General features: G+C 40.1%; 1 protein-coding gene and 1 long non-coding RNA gene across 7 annotated transcripts in view; one reads left to right on the top strand and one right to left on the bottom strand.

Annotated features, from left to right (window-relative positions):
• Window positions 1–17969, bottom strand: part of LOC120398642 — a 56149-nt gene extending 38180 nt beyond the window's left edge. Inside the window, exon 1 of the long non-coding RNA XR_005594594.1 lies at window positions 17890–17969. This is a non-coding gene — a long non-coding RNA (uncharacterized LOC120398642). The remainder of the gene's footprint in view (window positions 1–17889) is intronic.
• Window positions 1–21482, top strand: part of CDH18 (cadherin 18) — a 623460-nt gene that overhangs the window by 133788 nt on the left and 468190 nt on the right. The gene's annotated exons all lie outside the window — the stretch shown is intronic.

Here is a 21482-nt window from a genome sequence, read left to right as displayed (position 1 = left end):
AAAGTGGATTTAGGAGCTGAACTTTAGACACCACTTTAGAATGGCAGCAGAAAACTCTGGATTCTTATTGAATTTTTACTTGTTCATCTGGTGAAGTAAGAGGAAAACCTAAAAAGCTTTTGAAGAAATTAAATGAAATAGCATTTGAAGTTAAGGTCAACATTTTGAAACATCTAGAGTTAACCACACATATCCATACTTTTCCACCTAAATAAATGGCTTTATTTTCAGAAGTGATGAACAACCTGTTGAAAGTCCATTAGAGCAGTGGGTACTATCAGGCTACTGGTTTAGGTGCTTTGGTATAGATATAAGTGATTACCATATATACTCATTCATAAGCCAAATATTTTTGGTAAAAAAGTGATGCATCAAAGAGCCGGGGTCGGCTTATAAATGGGTCTACACCAAAATTTGATGATTTTAAACTCTGTGGCAGGGATCGGTAACCTTTTGCATGCGGCTCGCCAGGGTAAGCACCCTGGCGGGCTGGGCTGGTTTATTTACCTGCTGCGTCCACAGGTTCAGCCGATCGTGGCTCCCATGGCAGTGCGGGCCGAGGGATGTGCTGGCCGTGGCTTCCCGCCACCCCCATTGGCCTGGAGCAGTGAACTGCACGTAGTGGGAGCCGCGATCAGCTGAACCTGTGGACCCGGCAGGTGAACAAACTGGCCTAGCCCTCCATGCTGATCCCTGCTCTATGGAATCATTGAAATGAATATCTAATACATTGTCATTTTGTTTACCTGTAGAGTGTGCAGGCATGGAGCCCCTCAGCTCCCAGTGGCTGCGGTTTGCCGTTCCCAGCCAATGGGATCTGTGGGAAGTGGCAGCCAGCACATCCCTGCAGCCCGCGCTGATTCCTATAGTTCCCATTGGCCAGGAACGGCAAACCACAGCCACTGGGAGCTGTGGGAGGCCGTGCCTGCAGATGGTTAATGTAAATAAACTGTATCGCGGCCCGTCAGCAGATTACCCTAATGGGCCGTATGCAGCCCACAGGCTGCAGGTTGCCCACCACTGCCTTAAAGTAACCACTTAGCCAGATTATTCCAGGAAATGTTTCTGGTTGCTCTTTCTAAATTAAATGAAAAAGGAAGCAAAAATGGGGGAAGTGACCCACATATAATTAAGAAGTAGATTGTTGCTACAATTAGAGATGGAAAATATATCTGTTTCATTAGTCATCATTGTAAAATTTGCATATTTCCCCAGTAAACAGTATTTTTAAAGGGTTTATCTCATTACATTTTACAGTCTGATCCACTGCCTATTGAATATCATAAGAGGTGCAGATACGCAGAACTTTTGAAAATCAGACCATTTGTACCTCGGTGCCTACGTATAAGTTAGGAGACAAATTCAGGACACCCGGGCTTGAATATTTTTGGTCCTTCTTTTTAACACACATACTATGTCACTTATTTCAAAGCATGATTATGGTATAAAGATCTCTTGCTATTGTACATTGGTCTGCAATGGTTAAACATTTATTCACTAAGCAATAATAATGTCTTTTTACAACTCCAGCCCTGATTTTCTATTGACTACTCCTTAAAATAAATTCCCATGTAAGATATACTGAAAATTTATAGTATTTAATTATTTTTTCAATACTTTTAATATATTGGTATCTCTTTTTGGACACTAGATCTGCTATTGTAAAATAAGCTTGCTCTTTTTGCCGTGATGATGCATCCTACTGGGAATGGTTATAGTTTAAGGTGACAACCTCATTAAAATACGTTTGTGCTCTTAACAAAATCATTATTTTGAAGAATGAAACTGATCCTTACAAACCTTAGCAGCTTTGAACCTTTCTAAGTAAATTGCCTTAAAGAATTTCTCCATGTCCTCTAAGAAGTACTCATAAAAAGGAGGGAGTTTAGGCTTGCATTAGGCCTGTTTTAAAGTAACTGCATTATAAAATAAAAGGAATCAGTGGCTCCGTAGGCTAACTGATTGGGAAGAGATCCTCTTGCTTCTTCATACAGACTCATCCTAACCCAACTTCAAAACTCTCATGGGCAGAAAAAACAAACAGAAGAACAAAGCATTACTTCAGCCAAAACAGTGTGTCTGTGTTGTGCTTCTTTTAGGACTGGAATATATATTTTAATGTTGATATTCATATAATATTATAATCAAAGAATGTTACCCATTAATGAGTAGACTGCCTGTACTTTATGGTTTACTTTAAAAGAAATTATCCCTTAATCATTAGAGCACTTTCATTTAATTAAATTCAACTAACAGTCTGACTAGCTATTCTACAGTACATACCCTATCTGAATTTATAATTAGTCTGTGATTGAAAGTATAACTAGATAGTGTCAATACTGAGGAAACCTCATTTATGGGGGGTTCTCTTTGTTTTATTAGCTAGGTCTGGCAATACAAGATAGAGTGAAGTCTGTGTGCTCGGGTTTGTTCTGGTGAGGGTATACAGTACAGTGCACTTGCCATGGTTCTGCACTTAACATTAGATAATTGCTGAGTCAAATCTGTATTTACCTACCATTAATTTATGATGCAAATAGGTTAGTAATGATTTATCATCAGTGAGTGCAGGCCTGGCCCAAAGAATTTAATGTAAGATGTAATTTAGTTTTTCATAGTTGTCTGCCTCTCTAGAGAGGAACATTTTCAAAATACCAATCCAAATGCTGTGGGTTTTGCTCCCGTTCTAATAAATTATTATAATAAATATATACCTTATAGCTATGCTGAAAGTAAAGTTCATCTTCTCCGTATTGTAGAAATGTACAGTTTGTATTAAAACTTTTTGTCACATTTTCATTCATAGTGTCATGCTTATTAATAGCAATAGTAACTGATTCATGGCAATTAATGACCAGTTTCACTTTGGGGCCTCAGGACCTCTTGCTGGTCATTAACTGCTAGTAGATCCCCTTCCCTTATTGCTATGTTTTAAAATCAGATGGAGGATTTATTCATTTTAGAACCTTATCTGGGTTTAACAGCCTAATCTGACTCCATTAAGTCAATAGGGAGTTTGCCATTAAGTTCACTGGGAGAAGGAGTGTGGGGATCAGAAAACCAGTGAGGAGTCTGGTGGCACCTTAGAGACTATCAGATTTATTTGGGCATAAAGAAGTGGGTTTTTAAACCCATGAAATCTTATGCCCAAATAAATCTGTTAGTCTTGAAGGTGCCACCAGACTCCTCATTGGTTTTGTGGCTACAGACTAACATGGCTACGCCTCTGATATGTGGGGGATCTGAGCAACCCCTGTTATATATAATATGGGAGGGGGCCTGGACAGAGGAAAGCTGCAGGAGATCCTCAAATCATTCTGAGGGAAAGAAGTACATAGCAGGAAGGACCATCTTTGTAAAGATCTTGTGACTTTTTACTAGCTTCAGTACCCTTGACCCATCCTTTCCTGGCTTCCTGACAATATGATTCAGTGGAGCTACCCTTACAGAAAATGTACAGGAATTAAGAGGGATAAAACCAAAACGATTTTCTAGAACTTCAGTAGATATTGCTCTGCAGACCTCTAGCATTTAATATCCTTTCTGTGTCAGTATTTTGAAGCATTCTATATAGTTTATAGATATAGAGGGAGATGTTTAAAGGTACAAATGGCAGTTAGGAACCTAACTGCTGTTGGAAGTCAATGTGAGTTGGGTGGTTAACTGCCATTTCTGCTTTTGAAAAGTTCCTCTATGATCTCCATTAAATTTTATAAGATAGTTCAAAGGATTTCTAAAAAAGTTTTCAGTGTCCATTAAATTCTATAGAACTTTTCCACCAGGATGTACCACCATGGACCCCTTGGCTTCATCTAGCCATTTAAAAAAAAACTTCTAAAACATAAAAGCATCTGAGGAAAAGGTTAATAAAGTTTAAACTTTTATCATCTTCTAGTAATCTGCCTGCATTGTGAATTCCTTTCACTCTTTCCCTCCATATCTCCTGGTGAACACAGGCCAATCCATTCCCTCTGTCTTATCCACCCCACTTGGATTCTGAATCCATGGAGAAACCTGTGTGAGGTTCAAGGAAGAGGGTACAATATATGCATATGGCTAATCCACCATCCTTTCCAAACAGGTTGAGGGAGACATGCATATACATCTAAGAGTCATGTCTGGCCTTACATTTCCATGACTCAGACATCAAGCACAAACTTTTTGTCAATATCTTCTCTTCTAAGTTACTGTCTCCCTCCCCCCACACACACATACCCAAACTAGGAGAAAGTATTGTATATGCTGCCTTTAGGGTGACCACATGTCCCAATTTTATAGGGACAATCCCGATTGTTGGGTCTTTTTCTTATATAGGCACCTATTACCCCCACACACACACACCCTCTGTCCCGATTTTTCACACTTGCTGTCTGCTCACCCTAGCTGCCTTTAACATTTTTGTCAAAATTTATATTTATGTTTAATTCTATGGACAATTTATTTACAATGACTGCAACATGTCTTTACTAGCTAAGCCCTAAGGTGCTTGAATATTTTTTACATTTAAAAGTAGCATACAGAGTAATGAGTTGCCAAGTGTGTCACGTCTAGTAGCAGTTTATTTTCTGCACCATTTTTTCTGTCACTGGAATCCAATTTATCATGTTCAGTGTGCTCTAGAGGTCAAAATATGAAAACGTTTAAATTGCCTTTTAACAATCTGTTGCAAGGAATATTCAAAATGACAATATAATCCTTAATGGTTTCCACTGAATTTACCTGAAAACCATTTAATGCACATTTGTATCTGGTTACTAACAGCTTACAACATTATTTAGCGTTAGAGCGCTCTGAAAATAATTGAAAATCTCTTTTAATTTGAGAAGTCTTCAATATGATTTTATTTTTTAAAACTTTCACATATTTCAGCAATATTTTATGCAGAGAGAAGTGGAAAAGTTACTTTTACATAAAAAACATATTTTGTAACTTCCTTTCGTCCTCCATGAAAACATAGGGGGAAGAGTTGCAAAGGATGGCTGGCACACAAAATAATTTTTAGCGCTCCAAAATAATTTTTGTGTAAATAATATAATACATAATACACAGTATGTTAACTGGAAGTAAGATATATAGTGAAAACTATTGGCCTATTGGCTAAAAATATTCAGAAATGGTTGAAGTCAATATTGGCTATTGGAGTTCAATTTTTAATACTAAAAAAATTTCAACTTATCCTGTAATCTTAGAAACCCCTGTATCCGATTTTTATTTTCATGAGGGCCTCCTTGTACCACCTTGGCAATGTAAAGGATTGCTAAAGTGTGTGTAAATGAACACTCAATTTAAAGATCCCTTTACACTGCCATAGTTGTGTAAATGGCCCTTTGTGTAAAGGAGAATTAAGCCCTCCTGCCAATATATTGATTTTTCTACCCTGTAAAAAAGATTTCACCTTAATGTACTGCAGTTTCAGTCACTCGGCTGATGTTTTTGTATTTTAGCTGAGTAATATGACCCTCCCCTAGAAATAATTGTTGCATTGATAGATAAGATAGTTACATTGAACTTATTGTCTATTTGTTACATTAACTTTACCTTTTTGTTTCTGAAAGGGGGCTACCACTGTTGACCGGTCCTTGGTATATCATTGCTAGCATTTCAATGCCTAGCTTTTCCCACTGGTGGTTGTTTAAATTAACCAGCAGATCTTTCTCTTTCTCAGACACAGTTGTTTCCTACTTCAGTGACAGAGGAGGAGCTCCTGCAGCAGTGGTAGCAGTAGTGGGGTTGGAAGGCACTTGAGCTCTTTCAGTGACTACAATGTGGGTCTGGTCCCTTTTGTGGCTGGACTTTACTGTGTTCTTGCTCCATGGGACCTTCACTCTTGCCTGAAAGAGAGGAGGGGAGACATCCCCCACACTCTGACCAGGCCAACACCAGACTGGCGGCCTGTCCAATGTGAGAAGGCCAAAGCAGAGGCGTAGAGGAGATTTTAGTCAGGGAGAGCTGTATTACAAATTAGTCCTAACTTTCCTCCTAGCTAAATCTCTCTCAAGTAAACTTATTCAACTCTGAGTTTGAGGTATCTAGTTAAGAGGTGACTGGGCATTCTTCTTCCCTGGGAATACTGAGGAGAATCAAGGAAATCTGGGAGCAACTAGATGCTCACCCTGAACAAAGGTGATGCCCCTAAGAGATGTTACAAAACTGGAGGTTACTGTTATTGTTTATAGATACTGTAGTCACTTGAATGCAGAAATTGGCTTTACAGATGGAGGAGATCATTTCCCTGAAAGATTCTTCTGACAGAAAGTTGAGGAGAAAACATGAGGTAGTCACATACACCATTTTGGCATGTTCAGTTATGGCCTTAACAATTTGGTTGCAGAATCTGCATCCAGACTCCACAGTGGATCACAAGTAGGTAACAAAGGCCTAGATCAACTTCTAATTCATTTCTGACTTCATGGTGTGATGCCTCCCTGAATGTAGTCACCCTGATTTCTGTGAAACTTACAAATAACTACATAGGGAGGAAGGCCATTATGACAGCAGATCCTGATTGAGCAGAGGCTAACTGTCACTACAACTTAGTAGCTTTCTCTAGAGCCTTATTGATTTAATAAATATTACACAATGTAGGACTTTCCATAATGAGCAGCTGGGATAACTTTAGCCTTGTTGGTCAGATTCTGATCTCATTGACATCAGCATAATTTGGAGACACTCCATTGATGCAAGTGTTTCTCATTAACACTAGCATAAAGCTCCACTGAAATGAAAGTTACTCCATTGACTGTAATGGAGTAACCTGGGATTTCCAATCTGGTAAATGAGAACAGAATATGGCCTTCAGGTCCAAAATCAACTCTCCTGTTCTTCGTGGTTAAGTCCTATGGAATGTAATAAGTACACTCTCCTTTTTATGCTAATTGAAATGTTTTAGATAAATAGTATTTTTCTTGTTATTTGTATTATCATAGCACCTTGGAGTCCTAATTAGGAGTGTCAATAATGGTGCAAAAGGAATAAAATATCTAAGTGTGGCTTGGATCAAGTATGCAGTGGCAATTTTAGAAGTAGCTATCCTGTACCGTGCCTTTTTTCTAATTATTATTTCAATGTGTATTTCTGTATATTCTTAATATATCATTGAATATAATTATTGGATACACGGGAAGAATGAAAAGAGCCAATTCCTCAGATTTTTATGGATATGGTAGATTTTAATATTGTACCTTTTGTGTTTTAGCAATTTTCGGTTCACATGTAGTTCTGCCCTGAAAAGAGACCATGCAAAATGCCATTTCCTTATCTTCAGCAACAGATCTAGTCCCTGGGTACATTCAGAGTAATATCTGCTAAATTTATTAATTAAAATATGTTCTTACTGCATTTTGCTGATGTTGGCCCTGCAGAGCAACATAGCAGAGAGAGAGTAACCTGAATTCTCTTCCTCCTGTATCACCAACAAAATTGGTATAGTATTTGTAGATCTACCTGTACGGAAAGGTATCTCACTCAGTGGAAGAGGGTCTTCTGCCTGTTCTTTATTCTTACCCTCTGTGTTTTAGCTACAAAACCCCTTTTGTAGGTTGTTCCAGAGAATGGGCTCTGTTGGTTTTTTGGAAGGTTGGGGTAGGGATTCTTCTTGAACTAATTCCATTGGTTCAGACAGAGTCTGAAATAACTTAGGCTGTCACCTTGTGATTTGGGACTCCTGTAAGGGAAACTTCAAGCAGCATGTCTCATGCAGGAGGCATTCCCCAGAGTTGAATGGAGCCATGGGCTGAGCCATATATATGCATTTTGCCACCAGCAGACCCCTTGATAAAATGGGATTTTATGTTGTAATCCTTAACCTCTTTTGTAAACAATAAGTTATTCAGGGGAGAGGGGAGGAATGAGGGTGGAGCAAACTCCACTCTCTGATGGAAGAATTCTACTCCCACTGACTTAATTCTTGCAGCTTCTCCTTCCATATGGAGGTTATTCTGGGTGCCAAATTCAAACTGGAGTGTTAAATTCTGCCATTAGTCGTGAAGTCTCATGAAAGAACTCAATGTTGTAGTCAATGGGGTAACTCCAGATTTACACAAAGAAAGCAGAATTTAGCTTATTGGATTATACAAGGCAGAATTTGGCCTTCAAAATCTTTATTACGGTGATGTACAAGCCGGAAAGAAAACAGCTTGAGTATATTGTAAACTGAAAAAAAAAAATAAACCAGAAAAGTGTTGGGACAATGAACAAGGAATCCAAGTATGATATTTTTGGAGAGTAACTTCACAGAAAATAACCACATGTTAATCTGCCATACATTTTTGGCTTGGGGACATATAAACTGAAATGTATTATTGTTATTGATTGGGCCTAAAGCAGTATTAGGCAATAACCCACCAGGGCCGCCCAGAGGATTCCGGGGGCCTGGGGTCTTTGGCGGCAGGGGGCCCTTCCGTTCCGGGACCCGCCGCCAAAGTGCCCCAAAGACCCGCGGTGGGGGCTTCCCCCCGCTGCCGAATTACCACCGAAGTGGGACCCGCCGCCGAAGTGCAGCCCGGTCTTTGGCGGTAATTTGGCGGTGGGGGGCCCCCACCGCAGGTCTTCGGGGCACTTTGGCGGTGGGTCCTGGAACAGAAGGGCCCCCTGCCACCGAATTACCGCCGAAGACCGAGCTGATCTTCGGCGGCGGTCCCGCTTCGGCAGTAATTCGCCAGCGGGGGGTCCTTCTGCCCTGGAGCGGAAGGACCCCCCGCCGGTGAAGACCAGGAGCAGAAGCAGCTCCTGGGCCCGGCCCCGCAAGAGTTTTCCGGGCCCCCCGGAGCGAGTAAATTACCCCGCTCCAGGGGCCCCAAAAAACTCTCGTGGGGGCCCCTGTGGGGCCTGGGGCACAGTGTGCCTCTTGCGCCCCCCCCCCCCCCCCCGGCAGCCTTGTAACCCACTAGAAACTCTCTCTGCTATGCTTTTTCTTCATGATAGACTAGTGTGTCACCATTTAGCGGGAAGAATTCTCTTCTCCAATCTGCAGGGCAGATCTCCGTTTCACATTCAGTTATTATATAGGACTCCCACTGACACTGATGATAGTTGGACATGAGTGTCAAGTGCAGAACACAAAATCTAATTGGATTAGATTGGAGAAATGTACCTGTTTATTAGGAAACTTTGTTTAATACTAAGTTTCTTTTGCATTTCACAGTTCCTAACAGACACAGAGCAACAAACTAACCTCCTTTAAAGAAAAAAGTCAGAAACTATCTATTTTAGTTGGGGATACCAACCTTAGTGAGAGATAAAAAAAAGTCACCCTACAGTAATCAAAAGCTTCAGAGAAGAGTGACAACTGAGTATTCTGTTGGGAAATATGAGTGCAGCAGTAACTGGTCTATTGTGTTTATAGACAGAGAGAACAAAATCAGAAGTGTGTGAGATATTTTCAAAAACACATCCACAATCCAGAGCCAGAGAAGATTTGATTTTTTCTTAAACCTAGGCTTTTTAGGGAACCAGCTGAGAATTTTACTGAGCCAATTGTCTAAAAGTCCATTTCAATTTACCAGTGGATAGGAATCTGTCATTTTAAACTTTTTCCCACTGAATTATGACAGCAGTCGCAGCTCCCAAAAAGTAAACACACTCTGTTCTCCATAACCCTGCCCCCACAAACATATATAATGGGGTATATTCTATATACCTACACAGAAACACACGCGCGCACACACACACTTACCACTAAACAAAAAGACAAAAAGTAATGGATATGGACAGTGCTGTATAAGAATCAACATTAATTGATTTTTAAAATAGGGCAAACATATGTATGAATGCAGAGTGTATTTTGCAGCCTTGTAGTTTATATTGCAATGTCATGTCTTATAGCAATAGAATACAGTATATTGTTATTGGACTTGACATTGTAATGTAAAATACAAGGTTATAAAAGTCCATAATTTATCACATCTGTAACATCTACTTATGAATGTTTGCATGTATGATACATTTGCATGAATCTGAATGGTGGCAGTTATTGAAGTGTACAATTGCAATAGCCTTTCACCTCTGGAGTCCTTGAGTTTAAATGCTATCTCAGATCACACGTAAAATTAAATTTGGTGATGTTATCATGTCCCTATTTTTCACATTACAAAATACTCATCAGTTTGGTATGACTGACAGTTCATGTTAAAGAGTGACCCAAGTCTGAAATACTACAGTGCTGTAGCACTGGCATTGCAGATGAGGATTTATTTATTCTTTTGGATTTGTACATTGTATCTATCTACAGCTCTCTAGGCAATCTGAGGCATTGACATTGCCGTATGTGGAGCTTTACATAATGCCTTTCCCAAGCCAGTGATATTAGTTCCTCAATTTCAAGAGCCATTAAAATTTCACTTACGTTGAAAGGATTAAACAGTAAATATAAGCAACAATATACTTTGTAACACATTGATGGATGGCAATACACACACACACACACACAGGTGAAATATCATAGTGATGAAAAATAAAAGAAATTCATAATAAAGAGTGGCAAAGTCAAGTGGTCAGAAGATGGGAATGGAAGACAAGAACTCCTGATGGCTAACCCCAGCTCTGACACTGGGTGTTTCTGTATTCCTGGGCAAGTCATTTAACCACAATATTTCATTTCCTCATCTCTTAAAATGGTGGTGATGATACTTGCCTGTCTGTCTCTCAGGAATATTACTATAATTTGACATTTTTCTAAATAGCTTTGGAATGAAAAAGTGGCGCAAAAATGCTAAATGTTGGGAACAGGATTATAAGTGTATCTACAAATCTGGGGCCCGAATGAGATCAAAGGTTGATTCCATGGATCCAAGGGAAGCCCAACATCTGTCACTCTGGGGGAAAAGTGCTCAGAGATTTGAGGCATAGCTGGCTAGTTACTTAGGGGGACATTTACAAAGGCACAGAGGTGAGTTAGCTTCCCAGCTCCCCTTTGTGCCTTTGAATATTCCCCTTTTCCCTATATCCAGGTGCCTTTCAGTTGATTGTGTTTACCATACTGCTGCTGGACAACCTCTCAACAAGAAATGGAAGATTTAGACCATTGGAAAGAGAGGGATTTTCCCATGGAGAACATAGCTTTTAGTCATGAAAGGTCCTGAGACATCTGACTTTAAAATAATAGATGATTTTAGCAAATATTTTCAGTTTATCAGTTCTAGTTTTCTTTCCCTTGAATCCTGTACATTTGGACTCATGAAGCCTTGATTTACAGGTAATGAATGATATACAGAAAATTCTAAATAAAATTTTTGAAAACACATATAAAATAATCTTTGTTAAATAGTGACTGACACAGAATGTATGATAGAGTGAGTCAACTAGAATATACTGCAAAAGTCTATTGTGGATGATGCAGCCATCCTGAACACATGCCAATAAAATCATTATACCACACTGTCATGTTCATACTCTGTATACATAACTGGGACAAAGCTTCTGCTGAGGCTCTGAAGGCAGAATTTATAACAGGGGTCAGGAACCTCTGGCACGCGGCTCATCAGGGTAAGCACTCTGGCGGGCCAGGCCAGTTTGTTTATCTGCCGCGTCTTCAGGTTCAGCCAATAGCGGCTCCCACTGGCCGTGGTTTGCCATCCCAGGCCAATGGGGGTGGCGGGAAGCCGTGGCCAGTACATCCCTCGGCCCGCACCACTTCCCGCAGCCCCCATTAGCCTGGGACAGCCAATGGGAACCGCGGTCGGCCGAACCTGCTGACGCCTCATGTAAACAAACTGGCCTGGCCCGCCAGGGTGCTTACCCTGGCGAGCCGCAGGATGGAGGTTGCCAACCCCTGATTTATAGTAACTCTCTTATAGAAATCAAAGGATTTATTGGGACACTGCAATTAACAACTGCAGCACAAAGGCAGACAGGATTTAACCTCCTCCTATTTCCCCTGAATCAAGATAGCAGAATATCAACACAAGACAATTTAACAATAAGATAATGATACACCACCACCTATTGGTAGATGTGCTGTATACACTGATCATTAAAGAATTATATCAAGAGTATATCAAAAGTATTGTTACAATATTATATCATGACATTCTAAAATCAAATTGAAGTAAACACATTGGCCACATTATATTTTATTATATTAGGCTAACGTTTTTCAACTTGTGTTCTTAAGAGTTGGTATATTATAACAATGTTGGCTTCAGGGGTTTACACTAGTCTATTGTAAAGCAGAACACAGACTTATTTTGTAGATGTGCAGAGCTCTCACAACTCTCATTGAATTCACTTGAAAATCAAGCCACTGAGAGATTTAGGTAGTAAATTTTAGGCCCCAATTCAGCATTCCAGTCGTGTTCACCAAAGAACTTAATCACATGTTTTAACTTTAGGCATGTGCATAAGTCCCATTTATGTCAATGCAATTTAAGCATATACTTTTAAGTGTTGTATGGACTAATGATGGACACACACAGATGCTTAAATATTTTGCTGAAATGGGGGTCCTTGTTCATTTCTGCAGTTTGTGAACTATAAAAAAAGAGAGGAAAGGGAAAAATGAAAAAGTCTGTTCATATATCATGGGATCTCACAATTTTTGGTCTGATGATTTACATTTATTTCATCAGAACATCTTAAAATTCACACAGCCATATTGATCAAAACCCCTGTGTGAAAATAATATTTAAAAAACATGCACCTTCTGTGTGTGGGGAGTCCATTTTAATTGCACAAGTTTGAATTCTTTACCTGTTTATTTCAAAGATATATCATAAACAGTTTTTTGGGGGGAGTGGGGCATTCATTAAATCAATGTCATCATTGTGGATTGCTGCTCTTCTGGCTGGATGAAGACATTGTTCTTTTGGACACCATTTCAATTTTATGTTTTGCTGGAAATGAATGTCTATAGGTCAGAAAAACACCATGGAAGCTCTTTTATTGTAGAGACCCAGATAACATTCTTCTTAATCTTCAGCATCTACATTAAACTGTCCTATGAATGTGTTGTGATAAAGTTCCTCCTCTCCCTTGGTGGGTCCTATGCTTATTGGCGGATTTTGCTTACCTCAGAGATTCACAGTAGCCCTCATTGGCCACTTTCGTGGCTCAAATCTGCTGTTCGCTCAGATAACCTTATCACTGGCTAGTATGGGGAAAGAAGAGTAAGAACAGTCCCCACAGTTTCTGCTGATCTACCATGTGGGTCGGGGAACAGCCCAGAGACCTTCCCCCCTGGTGGAACCTGCTGTGTTGGATCAGGAGTTGGGAGGTTTGGGGGGAACCTGGGCCTGCCCTCTACTTTGGGTTCCAGCCTAGGGCCCTGTGGACTGCAGCTGTCTAGAGTGCCTTCTGGAACAGCTGCATGACAGCTACAACTCCCTGGGCTACTTCCCCATGGCCTCCTCCCAAACCTTCTTTGTCCTCACCACTGGACCTTCCTCCTACTCTGTTAACACTTGTACTCCTCAGTCCTCCAGCAGCACGTCCTCTCACTCCCAGCTCCTTACACACACCTCACTAACTGGAGTGAGAGCCTTTTTAAACCAGGTGCCTTGATTAACCTTAATTAATTCTAGTAACTTCCCAATTGGCTACAGGTGTCCTAATTAGTCTGCCTGCCTTAATTAGTTCTAGAAAGTTCCTGAGTGTTCTGGAATAGTCCCTGTTATCTTACCCAGGGAAAAGGGACCTGCTTAACCTGGAACTAATGTATTTATCTTCGACTACTCTCTTGTAGCCATCTGGCCTGACCCTGTCACAGTATACAGCAGTGGTCAACACTACGTCTAAGAGGTAGTTTGTTGCTTTTCCATCTTTCATAATAGCAGAGCATGTGCTTAGTAGTTCGAAGCTGAAAAGAGGATACTCAGAGGGAATGCCTTAGTTGTCTGGATGATTAAAATGTGTCAGCTCCAGTTTGAAGTTTAATCCCAGCGGTGATCAACTCAGCACTTCATCCTTCCGATGTTGATAAATTGAAATCCATACAGTTTAATACATGGAAATGTAACAACCACATTTTCATATATAGCCTTTAATTTTGCAACTGTATCACATCCAAAAATCAGGTACATTGCTGATTGTTAAAAGCACAACATTTAATATTAAATTTAAAATTAAATTTTACTTACTGATATATGCATATGGTTAAATTCACTACACAGAATCATAGACAGGTAGGACTGGAAGGTCCCTTAAGAAGTCATTTAGCCCTGCCCCTCACAGGGTGGCAGGACCAAGTAAACCTAGACCATCCCTGATACATGTTTGTCTAACTTGTTTTTTTTAAAAACCTCCAGTGATGAGGATTCCACAGTCTCCCTTGGAAGCTATTCCAGAGTTTAATTACCCTTATAGTTAGAAAGCTTTCCCTAATATCTAACCTAAATCACCATTGCTGCAGATTAGGCCCACTACTTCTTTTCCTACTGTTATATCCTTGGGGGCAACAGTTTTTGGAAAAAATCACTTGAGACACAGAGACCTGTAAATCATGAAAGCAGCCATTTATTGCCACACACTGAACTAACAAAAAACCAGCCACACACTGAACTAACCAAAAACCAGCCAACACAAACCCCTAATAGTCTAATTCAGTTGCCCTAGCAAAAACAAGATTATATTACCATGACAACCAAATACACAACATCTACCTTCACTGGATATGGAAAACAATTGATCACCAAGCTCTTTATAACAGCCCTTAACATATTTGAAGACTGTTATCAATTCCTCACTTAGTCTTCTTTGCTCAAGACTACACGTGCCCATTTTTGTAAACCTTTCCTCATAGGTCAGGTTTTCTAAGCTTTTTGTCAGTGTTGTTGCTCTCCTCTGGATTCTATTCGATTTGTCCACATCTTTCCTAAAATGTGGTGCCCAGAACTGGTCACAGTACTCCAGCTGAGGCCTCACCAGTGCCAAGTAAAGCAGGACAGTTGCCTCTCATGTTTTATATTGAGGTTCCCAAACAGTGGCAGTTACCCACAGGTGGGCCTCAGCATAGTTCCAAGTGGTCTACCATCATGGGCTGGTGGGAGTGGTGTCGCCAGGCATTTTGTGCATCCAGGTCAGTTTCCCCATGTGGGCTGATAATGGACACCATGCCCTTAGAGGCTCAGGTAGGTATAGTCGTAGTGCCCGCAAACCACTGGGTGCCAGTGACAGGGCCAGCTTCAGGGGTTTTGCCGCCCCAAGCAGCCAAAAAAAAAAAATGATCGCGATCTGCGGCAATTCAGCGGGAGGTCCTTCGCTCCAAGCGGGAGTGAGGGACCCTCCGCCAAATGGCTGCCGAATAGCTGGACGTGCTGCCCCTCTCTGGAGTGGCTGCCCCAAGCACCTGCTTGCTAAGCTGGTGCCTGGAGCCAGTCCTGGCCAGTGGTCACATTGACTGGTGATCAATCAAGAAGAGTGTAGTTGCCCTCATAGTGCCAACTAGGGACCTAGTGCTTGGATGGGCCCCACAGTAGCACCACTCCCTTGGACACCTCCCTGCACCCCTCACTACCTCCTGCCCCACCTGCACACAGCTCCTTGTTACCCCCTGCCTGCATCCTGAACTGGCCAAAAGCAGAAAATTGAAGATGAGATCAGGTTGAGCTGGAAAAACTGTGCAAGGAGAAGCAGGCACATCCATCCCATTAAGACAACTCCTGGTCTGTAAGTTAATTTATATTTTTATTTGCAATATTTTATTTTTTTCTAATTAGTAGAGAATAGGGTTGGGTCTTTACTTAGCATAGAAATTCAGATTTTACATTAAAAAAACTTGAAAATACAAGGTAGGGTTCAAAGTTGGATAACTATTTTGTTTTAAAACCAAATAACACAATGCATTTTTAACAATTTTGTTAACATTGTTGTGTTGCTTATTGTTCAGTTTTATACAGAATTATGCTTTCTCTGTTTGAGCACCACATTTTGCTTTCAACATTTTTTTAAAGTGTAGTTTTACTAAATCTTGTTTGATTTAAAAATATTGAAAGATATTGATGTATTCTTTGAGTGCATATCGCTAGGGATTTCTATCATTACAATTGGTTACATTAAAATGAAAAGGAAACACGTACATTCTTCATTTATAGTGCTATGGTTTACATGTATGTAATAATCAACATTAATAATTTTCCTCAAAAAGTGTTAAAAGTGGGCCACAGTGTCTATTGCAGCTGCACAGGTGGACTTCAGGGAAAAAAGTTTGGGAACCCCTGTCTTATATAACAGTCCTTTTATAATTGGCTTATAACCCCTCTTTTAGAATACCCCATAATGATATTGCCTTTTTTTGCAGCTGCATCACATTGTTGACTTATATTCCATTTGTGGTGCACTATAATACCCTGTCACAGGGTACTCACTCACTGCCAGTGGCACCTCCTTCTGGCTGTTTTGAGGATTAGCTCTCTTCCAGCAACACCTCCCCTTGCTGACACCTCCCTTTGCTGTCTCTCTACCCATTGTCCTCTCTCTCATTGTATGGCCCATTTCTTGCTCTAGGAGCTTCAGCTTCCTCTTTGTGACTCAGTCCTCTAGCCAGGTCTCGATGTGGTTTCCCCTTGCAGGGTATAGATTCTCTCTGGATCCACTATCCAGGCAACAGTGCTCTGTCAGTGGCTGATAGGGGAACCCGAGACTGCCCGCTACTCCATTTTCAAGTACAGAGACCCTACAACATGCAGACAAGGTCTGTTCAGTCCCCAACCTTGCTGTTCTTTCCCTCGGCTGCTACCTTCTCAGCTCCACTGGCTTTCTTCTCCACCCGTCTCTCTTCAGAGTATGCCCTTCTCTCAGGGCCAGGATTCCAGGTTAATATTCTTTCCCTGGGTTCCCTCCTTCTCTCTCTAATACACAGAGGGTGGCTCTTGACTTCTTGACTGCTGCAATTTCTGTTACCATCTTCCTGGTTTTATACTAGCCTAGCCTCCACCTGGTCAACTGAGCTCCATTTTCTACTCAGGAGTTGCTTCTCTTCCACCAATTTTATAAGCATACTCTGCACTCCATTATGCAAGTCATTAATGAAAATATGGAATAGTACTTTTCTTTTTTGCCAAATGAATTATGATTGCCTGATATCTAAGAAGCTGAATTTTCAGGTTTCTACTTCTCATTCTTTTTACTGATTATTATTATACAAGTTATGACTCCATGAGCCAAATGCTGTAATACTTTGGGTAACATTTAACTTTTAAGTGGACCTATACTAGCAGTGAGTTTGACCCCATATCTTTATTTTCGCTTGCTCTGTAATTTTATCATTTTTCCAAGACAATTTTAAAGTGAGTTTCAGGTTGTTAGATTGGAATAATGTGATTTGCAAGTGGAGTTGAGTAAATAATTTATGATGATCTGAATTATTTCTGTGAATAATTCTTTCTCTACAGATTGCTGATGGTCAATTTGTCAAGCATTTGGTATCTGTAATTTGAGCTGTGTTGATTAGTTTTGATTTGACACATAAGTCATGTGATATGTTAGCATTCCCTGACTGGATGCCTCTTTGAATCAGGTTTCTAGCACTCATGGTTATGGATTCCCATGAATATTCTGCATTATTCATTTAAAATTTGTTGTTTCCATGAATATCCCTGCTTGTAAACACACTGTCTACCATAATCGTGGTAAGTTAGCACAAAAGATTTGTAAACATTGTTTAATAGCTTGTATATTTGGGGAATATTTTTTCAGTATTCTCCCAACATCCATCCCACCTATGGTAGGGATGTGTGGGGGATAGACTATTGAAATCTAGCACTATAATTTTTAAATTGTACTTTTAATAGGTACAAATAACAAGTGCTTTGTTCTACTATTTCATGTTCTGTTGAGTAGTTTAAGCATGCTATGTTTAAGTACCTTTCAAAGTATAAATTTTACATTGTATTAAAAAGGGAATTTTACATTGAGAAAAAGTAGAAAAATGAGATTGTTTGTAAAAATTAGTAATTTTACCTGGCTGGCTATTTGTACTCTTTTCTCTTTTATTTCAAGTGTCTTCTGTTCAGATAAGAACTTCCTCCCTTACAACTCAGTTTCTTTTTCTGATTGATCCTGCAGCAAAATCATAAACCTGTGTTTATGACATCACAGTTTGTCATAATGGGAATGAATGGGATTTAGAACTACTACCTAACTACAGAATAAATAAGGACAATAAATAATGGTGTTTCTTTTTATTATGATTGCTATGTTACAATTCCACAACAAAAACATGCTGTACCTGGCACAAAAGAACAGTGAGATGAATAAATGGAGGGTAAATACTGCTATGTGTACTCTGTTGAGTTATGTGAGAGGACTGATACTAAGACCCACTGTGTTGAGGTAAATCTTATCAAGGTAGGATTATATACTATATGTATGGCTAGGTGGTGATAGTGAAATGATGAAAGGCAAAGGTGGTCTGCACTGGAGTGGAAAGAAAATTCAGCAAGCATGGTTTCTTTAAGTAAACTGTTAGACATGGTTCATTTTAGATCCGATATTCCCATTCATTTTGGAAGCACATCACTATTACTGGAAGCCTACTGTAAGGCAAGCTTCCTTTCTAGGCTAGAAAACATCAGTGTAAACATATGAAAGTTTCTGTATCTCAGAGGAAAGAAAGTGAAGTGTGAAGCTAGCAAAATCTGCAGTTACACACTAGGAAGCATGCCTATTGCAGTTTACTGAGATTGAGGGGGTGGGGGATAGGGAACCTTTTCATTGACTTCAATGAGAGTTGGATTGAGCCCTTTGAGAGCTGTTGCTTTTTTATGGAAAAAAATAGGAAGAGGTGACTTTCTGGTACAAAAATGATTAGGGCTATATTTATACCTAGATAGAGATAGCAGCCATGAGTAAAAATGAACAAAAATACTTGAATTTTGATCTGGAGATATCAAGGGATATATAAGTTACCATCTGCTGCACTGAGAGGAATTACATTTAAATAAGAAATGAATACTTACCTCTTGTTTAAATTTTTTTTTTAAAATACACCAGAGTGGGATTTGAATTATGATCCAGTAAAAAATACTCATTCATCAGTAGCCCACTGAATAAAGCCCAGTTGTGATGCTGTGCTCTATCCGTATAGTTGACAAGCTGTGATAGAAGTGAGGTCTTTTCACCTTCACGTATCTGGAAGTTGTTTTATTTTAAATGCCATTTTAAAGTTCTGTATATATCACTCTGTTACAATAAAAGGAGAGGATTCCCACAACCCCGTGAAGAAATAGAGAAATTCCCTCCAGCTAAATGCCAGGCGATGTCATGGCATTCATGAGTGGGGTGGAGTAAAGTTGTGCAGTGGTTATACAAGGTAATTGTTTTGTGTTATTTTGGGTATAATAAGGGAGCTGTCATTCTGCTTGACTGGCAATTTTTTTAATGCTGCCTTTGGCTGTCATTGGGTAAATGTGAGCCTTTCCTTATTTTTCTTGACCTCAAAATGTACTGTAGAATCCAACATAACTTGCAGGCTCTTGGAATGCCTTCTGAAAGAAGAGAAAAAATTTCACCTGCTCTAAAATGTTAATTTCTGTAGCTCACCTTTTGAATACAAAAATGTTTGCCTGATAAGATGGTTCAGCTTTTTGCTTTTGTCATAGGTCTTACCCCCACTTAGAGCTGTTGGGTTCCAATATGGGAACCTGCATGGACTCCCCTAAACTAAAATCCTAGTTTAGATCTGGTAAAAGCTGCCACCACCCAATAATGTATGTGTATTGGGACACAGTCCTTCCCCAAAATCCTTGGGGATCCCAAGAGCCCCAAATCCATGGAGTTCTTACACCCAGGAGAAATAAACCATTCCCCCCTGCTTCCTCCCCCCTCCCTTTTCCTAGGAGAGATACCGGGATTCAACTACAGAGGGATGCCTCCTTCCTCCCCTTTACCTGAGAATTTACCCAAGGAAAGATCAACCAAGTCCTTAACAGAAAAGATTTATTAAAGAATAAAAAGAAAGTAATTGTCTCTGTAATACCAAGATGGAACAATAATAAGGGTCTAAACTTATCAATCTCTGGAGAGAATTCCCCCTCCCTTCTTTCTCAGTAAAAGCAATAACAGTACAGAATTAAAGAAATTCTATAGCAAAACACACAACTGCAAATACAGAAATAAAAGTATAAGAATACTAGTTCCTTGCTAATACTCACTAGCTTGAATAGAAGAATTTATTGCAGAAACCTGGGAGGACTTGATTAAGATGTCTGGACTCCCTTAACTCCCAAGAGAGACTCTCTAACACAAAGAACAGAAAAAAAATTTTCCCTCCACAGAGATTTGAAAATCTCTTGTCCCTGATTGGTCCTCTGGTCAGGTGTTCACAGGTACTGCTTGTTAACCCTTTACAGGTAGAAAAAAAACCTTAACCCTTAACTAACTGTTTATGACAGCTTTCCTCTCACTAGGGAGAGTATAAAGTTAAAGGTAGACTTGTGCTGAGAGGGGGCAGAGAGTATGGTTCTCCAAACCTACACAGGTGGTTACTGTGTTCCCAAATGCAAGAGCCATTGTATCCCAAGAGCTGCTCCATAATTTAAGCAGATTTTGGATGCCTCCCTCTGGGGCTTCGCAGTGCAAACTGAGGTGGGGAATCTGTGGATCTTACTGCTGCTTGGAGCATAACTGCCTCCTACGACACAGTGGCTGGAGGGGAAGATGTGGCTTTCCAGCATCTCTCCTCTGGGAATACACTTTTACTATTGGAGTTCTGTCCTTGCCACAATCAGGGCTGAAGAGCCTAACCGGGCTGTGAGGAAGAACGGAACTATGCCTTACAGCTGCTGTTCTCATCTCCCTATGCTTCCTCCTCCTCATCTGGTGCTTTTTATTCAGATTATCAGGGTCCCCATTCTCAGTTCATCAATTTATAAATCTATCTGGAGTAAAAAAGCACTAATTTAATATGTACACAAAGTAAATATAGTTCTGGCTATTTTAAAAACAAATGGCATGCGCATATATATACTGCTTTTAAAGCTGAAACATTCTTGTTTTTTTAAAGATTAGAAGGCAGTAAGCCGTTTAAGACTCCCCAAATCATTTTCAGAATATGATCATGTTTGTGCTGTTTTTTAAATGCCAATATTTCCACCGACTACTTTGGGAGCAAGACTGAAGGCTGTGATAATATGTAAAGACCTGAAGAACATTAAATAAAAACTTGTTGACTAGGAGGCCCATAACAGAAAGACTGCCTAGCATCAAGATTTCAGCAATGGAAGGCACTCCCAACTCTCACCCCACAGAGGCCCTAAACTGTCCAGCATAACTCCCAAAGTGTGTGGTTCTGGATGGAGCAGCCAGGAGATACACTAATTCTGCCACTGCCAAACATAGCATGCTGTCCCTGGAGTGAATTCCTTCTGTGGGAGCAGCAAGCCACTACCTCTGTGACAGCAGGCCTGTATCAAACTCAAAGGAGTTAAAAATCATTTCCTCCTTAATTTACCTGCCAAGGCCTGAGATTGGGTTTTAGTGTGCCTCTAGAAAGAGTTAATGGCATATACTCAAGTGATTTATATGCTCAAGTCTGTATATCTGTGTTTGACTAG

The sequence above is a fragment of the Mauremys reevesii genome, linkage group 2, assembly GCF_016161935.1.
Source record: "Mauremys reevesii isolate NIE-2019 linkage group 2, ASM1616193v1, whole genome shotgun sequence".
Taxonomy (NCBI): domain Eukaryota; kingdom Metazoa; phylum Chordata; order Testudines; family Geoemydidae; genus Mauremys; species Mauremys reevesii.
The sequence above is the reverse complement of the archived record's forward strand: the minus strand, read 5'-3'. Positions and strand labels throughout refer to the sequence as shown.